The sequence below is a fragment of the Taudactylus pleione genome, unplaced genomic scaffold (assembly GCF_031769625.1).
Source record: "Taudactylus pleione unplaced genomic scaffold, aTauple2 ptg000040l, whole genome shotgun sequence".
Lineage (NCBI taxonomy): Eukaryota > Metazoa > Chordata > Amphibia > Anura > Myobatrachidae > Taudactylus > Taudactylus pleione.
The window spans coordinates 13,986,580-14,002,279 of NW_028284442.1; positions in this window are offsets into that span (position 1 = coordinate 13,986,580).

Below are 15,700 nucleotides of genomic sequence, written 5' to 3' on the forward strand. Positions count from 1 at the left end.
CCTAACATTATGGGGTTCATGTCCAAGGTGAGTCAGCTCTCGGCTTATTCATGTGCTGTTATCATTCAGTACATTAATTTGTAATTATATGACCCAGAGTGGGTGCTACTATTAGGTAGCAACAATTATTTTGAGGTGAGAGTTTGGGCGTGGGGCCCCCGGAGTTGCTCTGGCTGGGCCTTTTTCAGGGCATCACCACTTAATTCACATAGATACTTTTTCATCATCTTTATATTTGTTTGTCTATTATATATGTAATTTTAACTCTTTCTCATTATATTAACACTTATGGATTTATCTTTACACATCTATACTTTACACTTCACTATCACCTTTTTTCCCTTTTTCGTGTGATGCCCTGGGGATGGTCCTTGGCTGGATTCTTTTGGGGTTCCCTGTGCCTCAGACGTGAACCCCATAATGTTAGGGACGCCGGTATAGAGGAGCCTTGACGTTGGCCCGGCGCTTATTCATATATTTGCAAATGTATGTAACCAATACCTCTGAATTTCTATTATTATGTAGGATTCAAGTATTTTTGTTGATATTGCTGCAGTGTGCAGGAGGGAAAATCCCTTTTTTTCTGTAGTTCAGTGTAAACCCCGCCCTTTACAAGCACCTGTGCAATGTCATTAAGCTGATGTGAGCGACCACCATACTTCTTGTTTCTGTCTGTTATTACCTGTTTTGTTCTATAAATGTTTCCAATTGTAAAGCGCAACGGAATATGCTGCGCTAGATAAGAAACTGTTAATAAATAAATAAATAAGAGAATTGGAATTCCCTGCCCTGAGTAACTTACAATGTTAATTACACATAGAAACATACAGACACACAAATCTAATTGTTTTTCCTATTCTGCTGATTTATTTGCAGTAACTAATGTTATGCTTCTTACGGTGTGAATCAAGTTTTAAGCTGGGTACACACCTACACAATTCTTGGCCCGATTACCCGATGAGTGCTCTGACAATTATATAGGTATGAATGCATAGCTGTTGCAGGAGCGTTAACCGATAAACGGCTTCTAACACTCCTCCAATGGTCAGGATCGAGAGGTCGCAATTTTTGTGCTGTTTAATAATTATTGGCCAGGCTTCCCATGCCCCTATAGAAACCTGTACACACTGAGCTATTTCTAGCACAATTTGTACAGGGTTCATAGGGGGCTCACAGGGGGTCAAGCTGGGGACAAAGTACTTGGCTGATCGGGAGCGTTTACCTGATAATCCAAACGATTGCAAATGTGTGTTCCCAGCTTTACACACATAATCGGGTATCATTCAGAATTTTCCCAACTCCTGTCTGTTTGCTTATTACTCAATGTATCTTTGCACCATTTCTTGGATACTACTTAGCCATACAGTTCAGCAACTATAACTAAGGGTACAAGTAGATGAAAGGGGAAATTGAAAGGGGTCAACTCAGCTGTAAAATGAGATTTAGGGGTATATTTATCAAAGTTCGATTAAACATTTGATTTGATATTCAATTTAGATCACCTCAAATCGAATCAAATCAAATGTAGAAATCCCTCATCAAATCCCACATTTACTAAAATTTGATTTTAGAATCCTTTTCTAAATCTATGTTCGGTTTTGCATGCCCATGTACAAATTGAACACCTAACCCCACTCAAAAACAAACTTCAAATCCCCAAATGACTAGACTTGCTTCATGCTTTCAATGTTAGAATGAGCAGGTCTGATTGACACAGATACATGCAGAGATCAGTGAGATCCGTGCATGCATCTTTGTGTAAAAGCTTCAAAAGTTTTAAAATAATATAAAAAACATTGCTGTGCCCCCCCCCCTAAAATCACAATCAGCCCTGGACTTTTTAGAGCCAGCCCTGGTTGTGTAAATACATGGGACAAAAGACGTAGGGGTCCCCTGTATTTAGCACAACCAGCACTGGGCTCAGTGAGCCGATCCTGGTTTTGGAAATACAAGGGACAAAATGAGTAGGGGTCCCCTGTATCTACCATAACCAGCACTGGACTCTTTCTAGCGGGGGTGTAATGCCACATCCAAGGGAACCCTTTCACCGGGTCCCCTTGCCAAAGCATTACACTTGACCGCTAGTCAGCCCAGGCCAGGGATCCCTGGGGAGTTGGGGACCCCCAAATAAAGTGGCACCCCTCTCCAGGGCACCCCAGGCCTGTACTGATAGCCCAGGACTACCCCTGGCACCCCTGGCCAGAGGGTGTCGGATTGATAGTGTAAAGTGTGTGTAAAAAAAGATATAATTACATTGTTTTTTACAGTCAAACTTAAGGTCCCAGCAAGCCTCACCCACATGCTGGTACTTGGAGAACTACAAGTACAAGCATGCAGCGTATTAAGGGCCTGCTGGTACCTCTAGTTTACCTGTAAAAGAAATGTTAAAGACAACACCGGCACACTGTGAAAGTATACATTTATTACACACATACACACTCACACATACTCACCTGCAATACATGGACAGGTCCTCTTGTCCAAGTAGGCATCCAGCGTCTTCTTAAAACAATAAAATGAGTAGACTGAACCACGAACTTAGTACTGTCCTCCTCTAAGGATGGTATTTCCTGAATGACTGGTCAGCCGCTGCATTTCTCTTACAAATGCCGGGGCTGAGCATTCAGTGGCTGAGAGAGGTGAGCCTACGCCTCTCTCAGCTAATGATCAGTTCCCTCCATTGACTTCAATGGTGAGAACCACTAGATAACCTTTAGTAATGTAAATGCAAATATAATATAATATAATTGTGGGATAGTAATTATATACTCCACACACTGTTCTTCCTGATACGCATTATTATGTTGCCGGGTAACCCATTATTACAGTAACAAACTACAATTGAAGCTACAGTATGTAAGTACTATGAGCTGAAAGTGAGACATGAACAGAATGCCAATTATCCTTTCAAAATCTCTGATTTGCCACAGGCTAGACTGTGGGCAAGCACAATTCAGCACCTGGCCTCCCTCCTCTTAGATGAGAAACCCTTAAATAGTGCATGGTAGATAGAATGTTACCCTCGTTCTTAACTGGCTATACTGAGCAGGAGCCCGAACTTCTGGCTGCTGCAGCAGTGAATTGTGCATGCAGTGCCTGGGAAGCGAAACAAACTGCTGATGCAGTGCATTGTTGGACTATGCTGATGCTGGCCGTCCTTTCTTTGCCACCACACCCTTCTACTTTAAATATATATGAATAGGTAACATTTTTTACTGGCAAAATCTATGTCTTCAAGTCTTTATTTATTATTTGATTGTAGATATTAGGTTGTGCACACATGACATCCCTCAGTATCCAATTTATTCGTACTATCTTTTAGTTACAGGGATTATAATACTAGTTCATTACCATCTGAAACATTATTACACTCAGTTTTTCTCAGAAGTGAAGAGTGGATATTCCTCCCCTGTCACAAGGGAACAATTACTCTCTGAAGATGCTGCATCCCCCCTTCAGTGCAATCTGTCAACACAGGAGTGTTTGATCTTTATAGCTGTAAAATGTGTGTTAGAGGTGCCCAATTCACAACACCCTTACACTAAAACACTCAGTGACTTGCTGTCCACAGAGTTCTAAAATAATTGATAAGAAGCCCAAGATTGAAAACTAGGTAGTGAGATATGTAAATCACTGATTTGTACCTATTTACAATACTGGCAACAGTTCTGCATTTCTTTCATTGAACAGAAGAGTTGTACAATATTACTGAATTTAGGATATAGAGTATTTATTTTGCAGAATTTTTGAGCCTCACAAGTGACTGTTAGTTGACACAATACTTTTGAAGAAATCACGATTTTCTGATTATTAAATCAGGGCACCAGTATGAAATGTTCATGCTTCCTTAACCATAGGCTAACATCACCATCCAGTCACAAACTAACCTGCAATAAAGTCCATGTGAATATATTGGAGTGTACTCTTTACTAGCGGGATGCACTAAATGGGAAAATTACAGTTTTCAGAGTTTGGACCGCATTTCCCGTACAGTAGGTACCAAGCTCCGGATTGCGTTACTTTCCGGAGCTTGGACTGGGTGAACAATGTCATCTATAAATTGTGTTGTCTAATAGAAGCCTACGGACTTCTTTTCATATTGTGCACTGAGAAGGATTCCATCGCATCCCTCCCAGAATCCCTGCGCTGTGAGCGCTTCATACAAAGCATGCGCAAAAGGACTTCCGGGTCATAATCATTGCAAGAACAGGTCTTTTTCGAAGAGCTGTCCTTCACAATTTTCATCTCAATTCTAAGTACATACTAGGGTTAGTACCTAATAAGTGGCATCCAAAAAGCGATGTGTAGTACATCTCGCCCTATGGCAGCAGTCTCTAGGAAAATTAATTACTGTAGTCAGGATGGCTGCATGTGACCCTTTGGCAAACCTCTGTGCTGCCCACCACTGCTTTACAGTCATCGCTATGGAAAAGAAAAAAAATCTGTGAAACTGAACAATATTTTAATATCTTTGCCAGAGTCATAGCAACAAGAGTACATTCAACTTTTGATCTATCATTTTGGCACTTGCCAAATGACAGCTTCAATTAAAATATAAATAGCTGGTTGACATGAAAAAGATATTAACACAGATATCGGAAGGTTTAACTCATTACTTGAGTCTAATAAAACCTGTTTTTTTGCCAACTGTATATGTCTGTTTTTCACTTTAACATGACTTCAGGCAACAGCTTGTTCAGTCAGGAAATAAAGCTGCTATGAAACAAGCAATTTCATTGACATAAAAATGACACTATCACAAAGCTGAGCTAACACACGCTGCAATAACTTTCTTTAATAATCATTAAATGAAGCAGTGTTTTCTGCTTAACAAATCAACTTGTTCATTACGTTATAAAATTATATTATAGCTACTGTATGGAACATTAATAAATATAGAGATGTGTCCACATACACTATCCTCAAAGCTGCCCAAATAACCCTGCTTGGTGTGCCACAGACATTGAATATGGAGCAAAAAGGAGAGGTGATTGAGGACACATCTGTAAGTTCAAAAACACTAATATAGCCATGTAAAATATCTCTCTCATCACCAAATATTGCATTAAGGAAGCAGGATTTTTATTAGTTGATGTATACACAGTATATGCTGTATATTATGCCCACACTAATGGGTAAGGGGTACTTACCCCTGTATCCCTTGCTTCCATGGCTGTGTTGTCAGTGTAGAGCGCAGCAGGGCATTTGTCATGGAAGTCTGATGATCATTCTCCCCTGCTGAGACAGGCAGCCTGGCTTCCCCAGTGACAGCTGCTGCTCTCTGCAGATGCTGGGTACACACAGGTGGGCAGTGTCAACTTCCCCAGTGACAGCTTCTGCTCTCTGCAGATGTCAGGTACACATACTGGGAGCAGTGCTGGCTTCCCCGGTGGCTACTGCTCTCTGCAGCTACCCAATAACTACTGCCCACAGTGATTGGGACACAGGGGTGGAAACATGGGTGAAGAGGGGCCGGGAGGACCCTCTAAGATTGGCGGCTGTGGAAAGTTTATCTTGCCACAGGCGCCCAGTGTTAATTTCTTACTGGTTGCATCAGATGTGACCATGTCAGGGAAAGCCAAGCCTGGTGTGGTCACATTAAATGCGACCACACCAGACAGGTGGTTAAAACTTCAGGCAGATTTTCCAGGAACACGCCTATGCCTGCAAGTCTCAGGCTATTACATCTAGCTTTAAATGTGATAAACCCCAGAGAGAAGAAAATATTACACAGTCAGTAAGAAATATTCATTGATTAAAACTATAAACTGAGGTGCATATTTATTAAAATATGTGGTCTGCCCAAAAAAATAATAATATATATTGCTGCAAATCACCGCAATAAGGATTATTTTTTTGTTCAAATGTTTCAGTTTAAAGTGCCAGGATATGGGCCCTGATAATAGCCCATCCTGGCAATCAGGAAGAAATCCATTGGCGGCAGACATGGGGAAGGGATTAAATAGTGTCGGCCTTAAAATGATTGTAGAGACATGGCCCACATTATCCAGTGCCCAAGTAGATGTCAGGGCACAAAGCAATACAGGAATGGTCAAGATTCAAGCAAAAATCAGACCAGAGAGCAATCCAGAGAATGATCAGTGTCCAACCAAAATATCTGGACAAGTGGTAATAAAATAAATGGTCAATAGTCAAACAAGGTCAGAACCAGGCAAGAATCAGGCAGCAAAACAAATCCACAATCCTGCCAGAGCACATAATCAACAGATAGCTGTGTATTGCTTATATTCTTTACTGGTAGACAGCAGGTGGCGCTGTGTCTGCTGTAATTACTCTATTTATGCATAATTGTACTCTATGCTAATTGGAAGTCTTATAAGAATCCAAGCCCCCACAGTCAGATTTGCTGCATTTCACCAGTTGAGCTTCTACCTTTCAAATAAGTGGCACCCCGCAAAACAACTAATACAGTACTCTTAGCTGACCAACTGAATGATTGTCTAACCAATCAAAATTTCATAAAGTTGACTCAATAGGTTGACCCAATATTCTGTCTCTATACTTCAGGAAGATAAAATAAAATGTGATAACGAGGGGTGTCTTTAAATATTAACATTGTTCTCTTTTTTATTAAACCTTTGTGTTTTTACTTGCATTTTTTTCATGGTGCAATATGGTGCCAGGAGCTAAAAGGCAAGGGCAAGCTGTCACTTGTGGTCTTCAAAGTACCATCATGCCCTGTGGCCATTTTTTACATCTAGCATCTGGTACCTATAGTACAACAAAATGTCATAAATCTATCTTTACAACTATTACGCAGCACACTCTACTACACGGGTTCTGGAGAAGCCATAGTTTTATTGCAATAAGGGTTCTGAATGCCTAGAATGGGGGCCAACATGTTTTTGTGAGGGCCCGACCCTATTTGTAACCCAACCCAGGTGCGAAACTAAATTAAATGAAAATTTTACTGCGCTTTAAGGATTACCCAATTACAATATTATTCAACAGGTTATCAAAAGTAAATGCCATTTAAGTATAATAAAGAAATAATAAAAAGCAAAAATATTTTAATCAAAAAGGTATATATCACATAAATTACATACAGATAAAACACAATATCACATATGACAGTAGAGAATTATCTCATTTAGAGCGCTTATAAACTCATAAGCAACAATAAAATATCAGATATAAAAATCAAATCAAAAAGTACCTTGCTAAATATAATGCAGCCGTGTCCGGCTGATAAAAAACAACAAAACAATATTTATGTTAAAAATGGGTAATAATCATTTTCTCTCAGTATAGCTTTATTGTTATAACCACAAAAAATAAACTGATTGATCCTACTATTCAAAGTGTTGTTGTATTAATTGTATCCAGTGATGTGGTTAGTTCTACATTAAAATGTCTCAAATTCCTTATAAGGTGATACCACTTGTAATTAGCAGCTATTTATTGTAGAATCTGCCACCTATAGATATCTCCTATAATAAAAACAATCCACAGTCTATAATGACAATGATGTATATCTCTCTCAAAGAAAGGACAAAATAGTCTCGCACTGTGTAGTAGATAATAGCTATTTCTGCCACTCAGCATAAGACAAAGCCTTTGATACAACTCACTGTTTAGTTGTCAGTACTTTTATCCATAGGTTTAGCCTTGCAAATAGCCTTACAGATGTAAGGAACTCAGTAGTAGTGGGAGACTCATCGGAGTGCAGCTGTACGCCGTGTCTGGGTGATCTCCTGCCTGGAAGTGCGACCTCCAATGGGGACCGCAGCTGCTACTGTATTTGGACGTCTCGTCTTTCAGCGGTGCAAAAAAAACAAAGTTCTCTCCCAAGTGGGTCTCCAAAGTCAGAGGCTACACTGTATGGTAAGCTGATCCACCACACAGGTGATAGCCGCAACAATCCCAAGCTGTACAGAGATGGTTCTCCAAAGTCAGAGGCTACACTGTATGGTAAGCTGATCCACCACACAGGTGATAGCCGCAACAATCCCAAGCTGTACAGAGATGGTTCTCCAAAGTCAGCGGCTGCACTATGTGTGCTATGCTGTATGATGGTGGGCTAATCCGCCACACAAGTAATTGCCGCAATGGTCACAAATCGTACAAGGGTGAGCGGAGCTGCTGGTAGTTCACCAATGGTTCATCAGAGCAATGAGCTTAAATGGGGAAATAAATATAATAACAGTTATTATTTGGATTAGCCCACCATCATACAGCGTAGCACACATAGTGCAGCCGCTGACTTTGGAGAACCATCTCTGTACAGCTTGGGATTGTTGCGGCTATCACCTGTGTGGTGGATCAGCTTACCATACAGTGTAGCCTCTGACTTTGGAGACCCACTTGGGAGAGAACTTTGTTTTTTTTGCACCGCTGAAAGACGGGACGTCCAAATACAGTAGCGGCTGCGGTCCCCATTGGAGGTCGCACTTCCAGGCAGGAGATCACCCAGACATGGCGTACAGCTGCACTCCGCTGAGTCTCCCACTACTACTGTGTTCCTTACATCTGTAAGGCTATTTGCAAGGCTAAACCTATGGATAAAAGTACTGACAACTAAACAGTGAGTTGTATCAAAGGCTTTGTCTTATGCTGAGTGGCAGAAATAGCTATTATCTACTACACAGTGCGAGACTATTTTGTCCTTTCTTTGAGAGAGATATACATCATAGGGCCTGATTCAGACCCACTCGCGAGCGGCTGTCCGCTCGCAAGTGGGTCGATGTTCTGGACTGAGCATGCGCACGACGGAGGGAGCTCCGTCGTGCGCATGCGCCAGACGCGACGAGTGAAGGAAAGTCCTTCGCTCGTTGTGTCCGATCAAAGGGGGCGTGCTGTCAATGTTGATTGACAGCACGCCCCCTTTGGTAGGCGTGCCGGGGGCGTGCCTCCCTGACGGGGGCGTTCCCACGGGAACGCCTCCCATCAGAAGCCGGCCCACTGACATCACTAGTGATGTCAGTGGGAGTGATTTTGGCTCTGATAGAGCCAAAATCACTCCAGAGCTTGCGGTTGAAAACCTCAACCGCAGGCTCCGGCTCGCAATTTCGATGGTCGCGATGGTCTCGACCATCGCGGCCATCAAAATGCACGCTCGTATAGCCTGTGGGTGGTGACCCACAGCTATACGAGCGTCCAGAAGGACGCTCCATTTTCATGGAGGCCGGCCCTCATTCAGAGCGTGCGCTCTGCTCAGAGCGTACGGCTCTGAATGAGGGCCATTGTCATTATAGACTCTGGATTGTTTTTATTATAGGAGATATCTATAAGTGGCGGATTGTACAATAAATAGCTGCTAATTACAAGTGGTATCACCTTATAAGGAATTTGAGACATTTTAATGTAGAACTAACCACATCACTGGATACAATTAATACAACAACACTTTGAATAGTAGGATCAATCAGTTTATTTTTTGTGGTTATAACAATAAAGCTATACTGAGGGAAAATGATTATTACCCATTTTTAACATAAATATTGTTTTGTTGTTTTTTATCAGCCGGACGCGGCTGCATTATATTTAGCAAGGTACTTTTTGATTTGATTTTAATATCTGATATTTTATTGTTGCTTATGAGTTTATAAGCGCTCTAAATGAGATAATACTCTACTGTCATATGTGATATTGTGTTTTATCTGTATGTAACTTACGTGATATATACCTTTTTGAATAAAATATTTTTGCTTTTTATTATTTCTTTATTATACTTAAATGGCATTTACTTTTGATAACCTGTTGAATAATATTGTAATTGGGTAATCCTTAAAGCGCAGTAAAATTTTCATTTACTTCTGTTTGAAATTGGTTAGCATCCATTCTATACTGCAGCTATAGGATTATCACCAATTAAAATTAGCATACATATTCTTTATACCTATTTTTATCTATTATTATTTATTATTTGTATCTTATTTTTAAGCGCCGAGGTTATATTTTCTTTTTTCAGGTGCGAAACGAGCCTTCGGTTGGTTTGGTGGACCCCAACACCATGCTGGGGAAATCCCACTCCCTTCAATGGTTCCAACAGCACAGGCTGGATTCCAGGACTGGTTTCCCAAGGTGGGTCGGGCCTGCAAAACAAATTGGTTAAACTCTGTCCCTCTGATTTTCGGGTGACCAGCACTAAGTGCTCATGCTGTTTAAGAACCGGGGGATCCCCATACTTTAAAAAAACAAAATTACTTTCTTAAGTTTACAATTGTATTGCAATTGTTTCTTGCAATTTTTTAGCCGTAGACTGATTTTTGTCTATACAATATTTTTATACAGTAATTATACATTGAACAGCAATGATTAAAACCTGTCATTTGGTTGTCTGGATTGCACAAATATTGTGCAGTATATGGCCTGTTCTAGATACATGCCTTAAGATGAAACACAAATGTTATCAAATTATGGCCAGGTGAATACCCTGAGAGCTCTCTGTACTGTGCAGCAAGCTACAGTAATTAAATCTCCAGCCATAAAAACCTGTCAAAGGAAAGATTGATGACTTACAACCATAAGGAAGTCAGATACCAAGGACTACAAATTTAATGAATCTACTGACAGAGGGCTGTAATTATAACAGGAAACTATAATTATAAATAGATTTATGTGAGGACACTGCTTTACATGAATGAATTATAGGCAAAAGATTGTTACAAAGTTTAAGTTCATAGGTGATAGAAACTGTTTCCAGGGCAATGTCTACCAATTATACAAGATTGATGAGTACTAGTACTATTTGAATAGGTGTTTAGAACTTTCTGATTATAAGCTGATAAAGTGTGAAGAAATGCGAAATACTGATGCTTAGTTGAAAAAAAAATACAATTACAATTGTCTCTCAATACTTCCCCTTGTTTTACACCATATAATTACTTTGACTAAATCTTTGTCCTGCTTCTTGCATTTTTTGCTGGTCTGGAGGATAATCAGCTAAGCTGGGCATACATGCTACAATTATCGGGGCGATCCGCCCGATATCCGCGGATAGCCCCGATAATTGTAGCGTGTGTGTGGGCAACCGAGAGTTAAATATCACTTGGTCGGGTATGCCAGATTGAAAAAAGAATTAAATAGCAGCGCTGCGTAAATAACTAAACTCTAATTAGAGTAATCAAATGGATGGATTCTAAAAAGGAATTGCATGTGTTTAATAACATCAACTAGACAATAAACATCTAAAAGGACATGGGAATGCTGATAAAAATGTTAAGTCAATTGGGAAATAGATGGATGGTGTGGGGCATCCACATATGAAACTGTAGGTCTCAATAATAGTCAGTCAGACTCCTTTAGAACAGTAAGACCCATAATGCAGCAAAATATTACCAGTTCAGAATCACATAGTTGGTTCAGTCCTTAGCAGTGTTTACCGCAGATGATTAGGCTGATGTAATTCCTCCGGATATTCTGTGTAGCTGCCAGTGACAGGGGTAATTCAGTCCAGGGTCACGGATATAAATCCAAATGGAGTCTTGAGTGGTAAGTCCAAATAGGTATAACATATGCGCTCAACGCGTTTTGCTGGGTATATTGAAATCCAGCTTCCTCAGGAAGCATGCCCGTCCGATGCAATATTTGTGAGTTAAAATGTCGGCCGCATCGGGTAGTGTATGCCCATGCGCGGCTGACAGACAGACATTTTATGTGTCATTTCCCATGGAAGGAACAGGGAAAAGTCTCCTCCCCCTGGGGCGGAGTGCAGATGTCGGGGCTAATCAGTGGTGTAAGTTCATCCTAGATGCCTGGAGTCAAGTTATAATATAGTGCCCCCCCCCTTGTCACAGCCGCTGATACTGTAATGTAGCAATTCGCATGCAGACAGGCAATAGATAGACAAAGGCAGCAGCTGATGGTCTGACATGGAGCTCTCCACTATGGTGGCTTCTCAGGTGCCGGGAAGGGAGCCCGGCGGCAGGTGCCTCCATTGTCTCCCATAGTTCTGCCCTTGGAGCTGATACACTGTGAGATATCTCACAGTGTATGCGGGCTGGCAGGCTGCCAGATAAAATGTTTGTCGGTCTGACGAGCATTTTATCTGGCCGTGTATGCCCAGCATTAGTCTGCACACTCTTTCTAAAGATAGAATTCACCATTCACAACATACCAAACAGAGGACCACACATATATTAGGGCGGCCCATGTGTTTATTCCTTTTTGGAATTAATTAATGTTTTGAAATGAAAACATATTACTGTCCATATTTTTCTTAGGTCTTAAAATTGCAAATGTAAAGCAAGCAGGAAAACATTTATTTGTTTATTTTACAAAATTTTAACACTGCCAGAAATGTAAATGAAAATGTATTAATCTTAACAAATTGATTAAAATGCAATAATGTAGAGGTTCCCAACCTCTGCCATTACAGTCCAAGTTTTAAGGCTATCCATGCTTGAGCACAGTGACTTAATTAATACCACAGTTAATTTGATTTAACTATCTGGACTCAAGCATTGATATCCCTAAAACCTGAACTGTAATGGTGGAGTTTGCGAAACTATGAAAGTGCAAATGTTTTGTTTTTCCAAGTGCGTTTATTCAACAATTTTACCTGTTTTTAATTCTTTTGCTGACCTTCCAACTAAGAACACTATGGCCTAATTCATTACGGATCGCAACTGCAAATGCAACAGTCATTACGCAATCAGTCTCACTGCGATGATATGCTAATCCACTGCGATCTCTATGCTATCGCAGAGCTACATAAGGACTCCCACCTTACCTTACACTCATCCGTAATGTTTAGCAAGACTGCGAAACAGCTCCATGATAATCCAATGACACAAAGACATTAAATGATCTGCAGCTGTAACTTGCTAGCAAGAAATGAAGTAAATAACAACGCACTGATACTCTGTGCTGTCAGTTACAGCCAAGTCCCACTTGTAACACCAGGCACAGAAATATTGTAGTTGTGTTGCCATATTGACTGCCAAACTCTAAATGGCAGCTAAGAAATAAAGGGGGGATTTATCAAAATGTCTAGAGAAGACAAGTTGAGGTGTAACCCACAGCAACCAATCAAGGGGTCTATTCCATACTTGCCTACCTTTACATATCTCTTCCCGTGAGAAGGGCGGGTAAGAGAAGCAGGAGGGTGGTGATGGGGGTGGGGCCTGATGATTCGCGTCATTAAGCCACACCCCCATGCTGGAAAATTGCCACAACTGGCTAGAATTTACATAGGCGGCTGGACCAAATGACATGATTCATGTAGAATCATGTCTTAAGCCCCGCCCCCTACACGGAGACCCGCGATCGCTACCGGAATTCTCCTCATTCTGCCCACTTCACTAGGAAGTGGGCAGAATGCTGGAGAAATGCCTACCCTTCCGGGGGTGCAGGGGGTTACCCGAAAAATTGGGAGCCTCCCGCAAAAATTCAGAGGGTAGGCATGTATGGTCTATTCACTAAGCCTTTGAGAGAGATAAAATGGAGAAAGATAAGTCCCAGCCAATCAGCTCCTGTCAGTTTGCAGACTGTGTTTGAAAATGACAATTAGGAGCTGACTGGCTGGGAGTTATCTTTCTCCATTTTATCTCTCTCCAAGGTTAAGTGAATAGACACCTAAATTCTATACATCTCCCCCAAAGTACAGTCCCACACATCTTGGTCCTGATTCCAGAATCTGTGACTTTCGCATTGCACACGCATCTCCAGCCATCCTGGGCGTACTTATGTGTATTTGCAGAGCTACTGGCAATTCAGAGTTGACCACATCTCTTCTTGCAACTGAATGGGAGAAACTGGGCAGCAAATGGGCATTTGTGCATACACTATTTAACATGAGGAAGTATTATGGGTGTGTCCTGGGCAGCAGCAGCTCCTGCCTCCCTCTTACCTGAGGAGGGCTGCCGCTGCTTCTGGTCCCGGTGCCTGCACAATGAATGTCAGGCACCAGGACTTGCGCATGCCGGGACTTACGCAAGCCACTTTCTGCTTATGGCAGCCCAGACTGGCAGTTCCAGGGGAAGGAGACACCTCCCCCTGTGACTGCCAGTCCTGTGCGTGACTGGCAGGTGGCACTTCCAATAGGAAGCTATCTTCAGTCACAGTGTAGCCGGTGCAGTCCATGACTGCACTGGTTCACCGAAGTGGAGGATTTTACTGGGGGGCTGCAGACTCGCAGCCCCTAGGAAAAATCCACCACTGGTCCTGGACATGTCACCAGCGTTGCTATTTCATTTACTTTTGTGTACACATAGAGATAGAGAATCTCTGCAATAAGGGTAGGTGCAAATGTGCCCTGATAGTGATGATTGCCATGGATGGGGGCAGTGTATTCACAAAGAATCGTCCAACTCTGAATAGCATGAAATATCTGACTTTATTTCTGTTCACATAATGCAGCCGCAAATGTCACCAAAATGTATGTGACTCTGAGACAGGACCCTTATATGTATGATGAGAAGTTATGAATATATGGTACCTACAAAGGCCTAACAATTGACAGGGCTACGTGCTATTAGGGGTGTGCGACTGGTACTGCTGCAAAGAGCACAGGACTCTGTGGGCAGCACTATCGCCACACCATGGCCCTTGCTTCTGGCTAGAATGGTGCCTGGGGTGGCATCCTGCAGCCAGGATCACTGCTGCAGTGCCGCCAGAGTGTCCTTTAGACTCTTCTGACAGCAACCTGTACAGCCGATTGGAGTGTCCTCTGGATGCTGCTGGCCCCATCACCTCTGTGCAACATAATAACATCATGCAAGAACCATCATGACATCGGGCACTAAGGGGATGGGCCGGCATAGGGTGCATTTAGCCCTGCTACAGCGCTTACAATTGATTTTGTTTTTAAGCTGCACTAGGAAATTATAGCCTCTAACTGGTTGCTATTAGTTACAGTGCTTTTTACCTGTAGACCAGTATTCATCTGTTTGCTCATATGTGTTTAATTAACAGGGTCTATCAAGTCTGAAAGTGTTCTGAGGAGGAATTTATCACAGTTAGATAATGCATGTGAACTCTAGTAATAAAGGTCGTTTCATTTAAGCTTCTTGTTTTTACTTTAGTTCTTGTTTAAATGTCCATGTGGCAATGCATATAAAAGTAAAAGATCAATGGGATGATTTAGTGGTACTGAACACAATTCCACGTAGCTATCTTACTAAGTGCTTGTAGAAATGTTTAAACGAAAAACAGTAGGTTAAACTTATCACTAAGTATTTTTTGTTGCAGTCTAATGGACAAATAGAACTGGTGTAAAGTCTTCTGGTATTAGAAAACTGCCAGTACTACGATTACTGTATGTGAGTGCTGCTGTAGCTTTATTACTATACAGATTTAGGGCATTATTTTATTATTTCTTTGCGTACATTTGCAATAGTCATGAGATATAGTAAATATTTCTATGCTTGAATAAATTATTTGATTCTTTATTTATTTTAATGATGAACTCATGTAAACACACTGAATCTTGCATATGATTAATTGCGCTATAGCGCCTGATTCTGAGCAGACAATGTCGGATGCAGTAGGGCGATGTTTTTTGTCTGCGCATGCGTCTGAGTCACACCATGCTTCCTTCCTGATTGTGTGCGTTCAGCGTTGCAATAAAAGGTTAGATGCACAGTACCAGAAGTGTCTGGGGCCTTACTGGGCGGTGACTGGGAGGTAACAGGGGGTGGCTAAACAGACTCACGGAGATGGGAGTGCTGCGGGCATGTCACTGATAATGGTTGCATTCACATAGGAGGCCATATTCAGGCAGATAGGAGCTGATTCA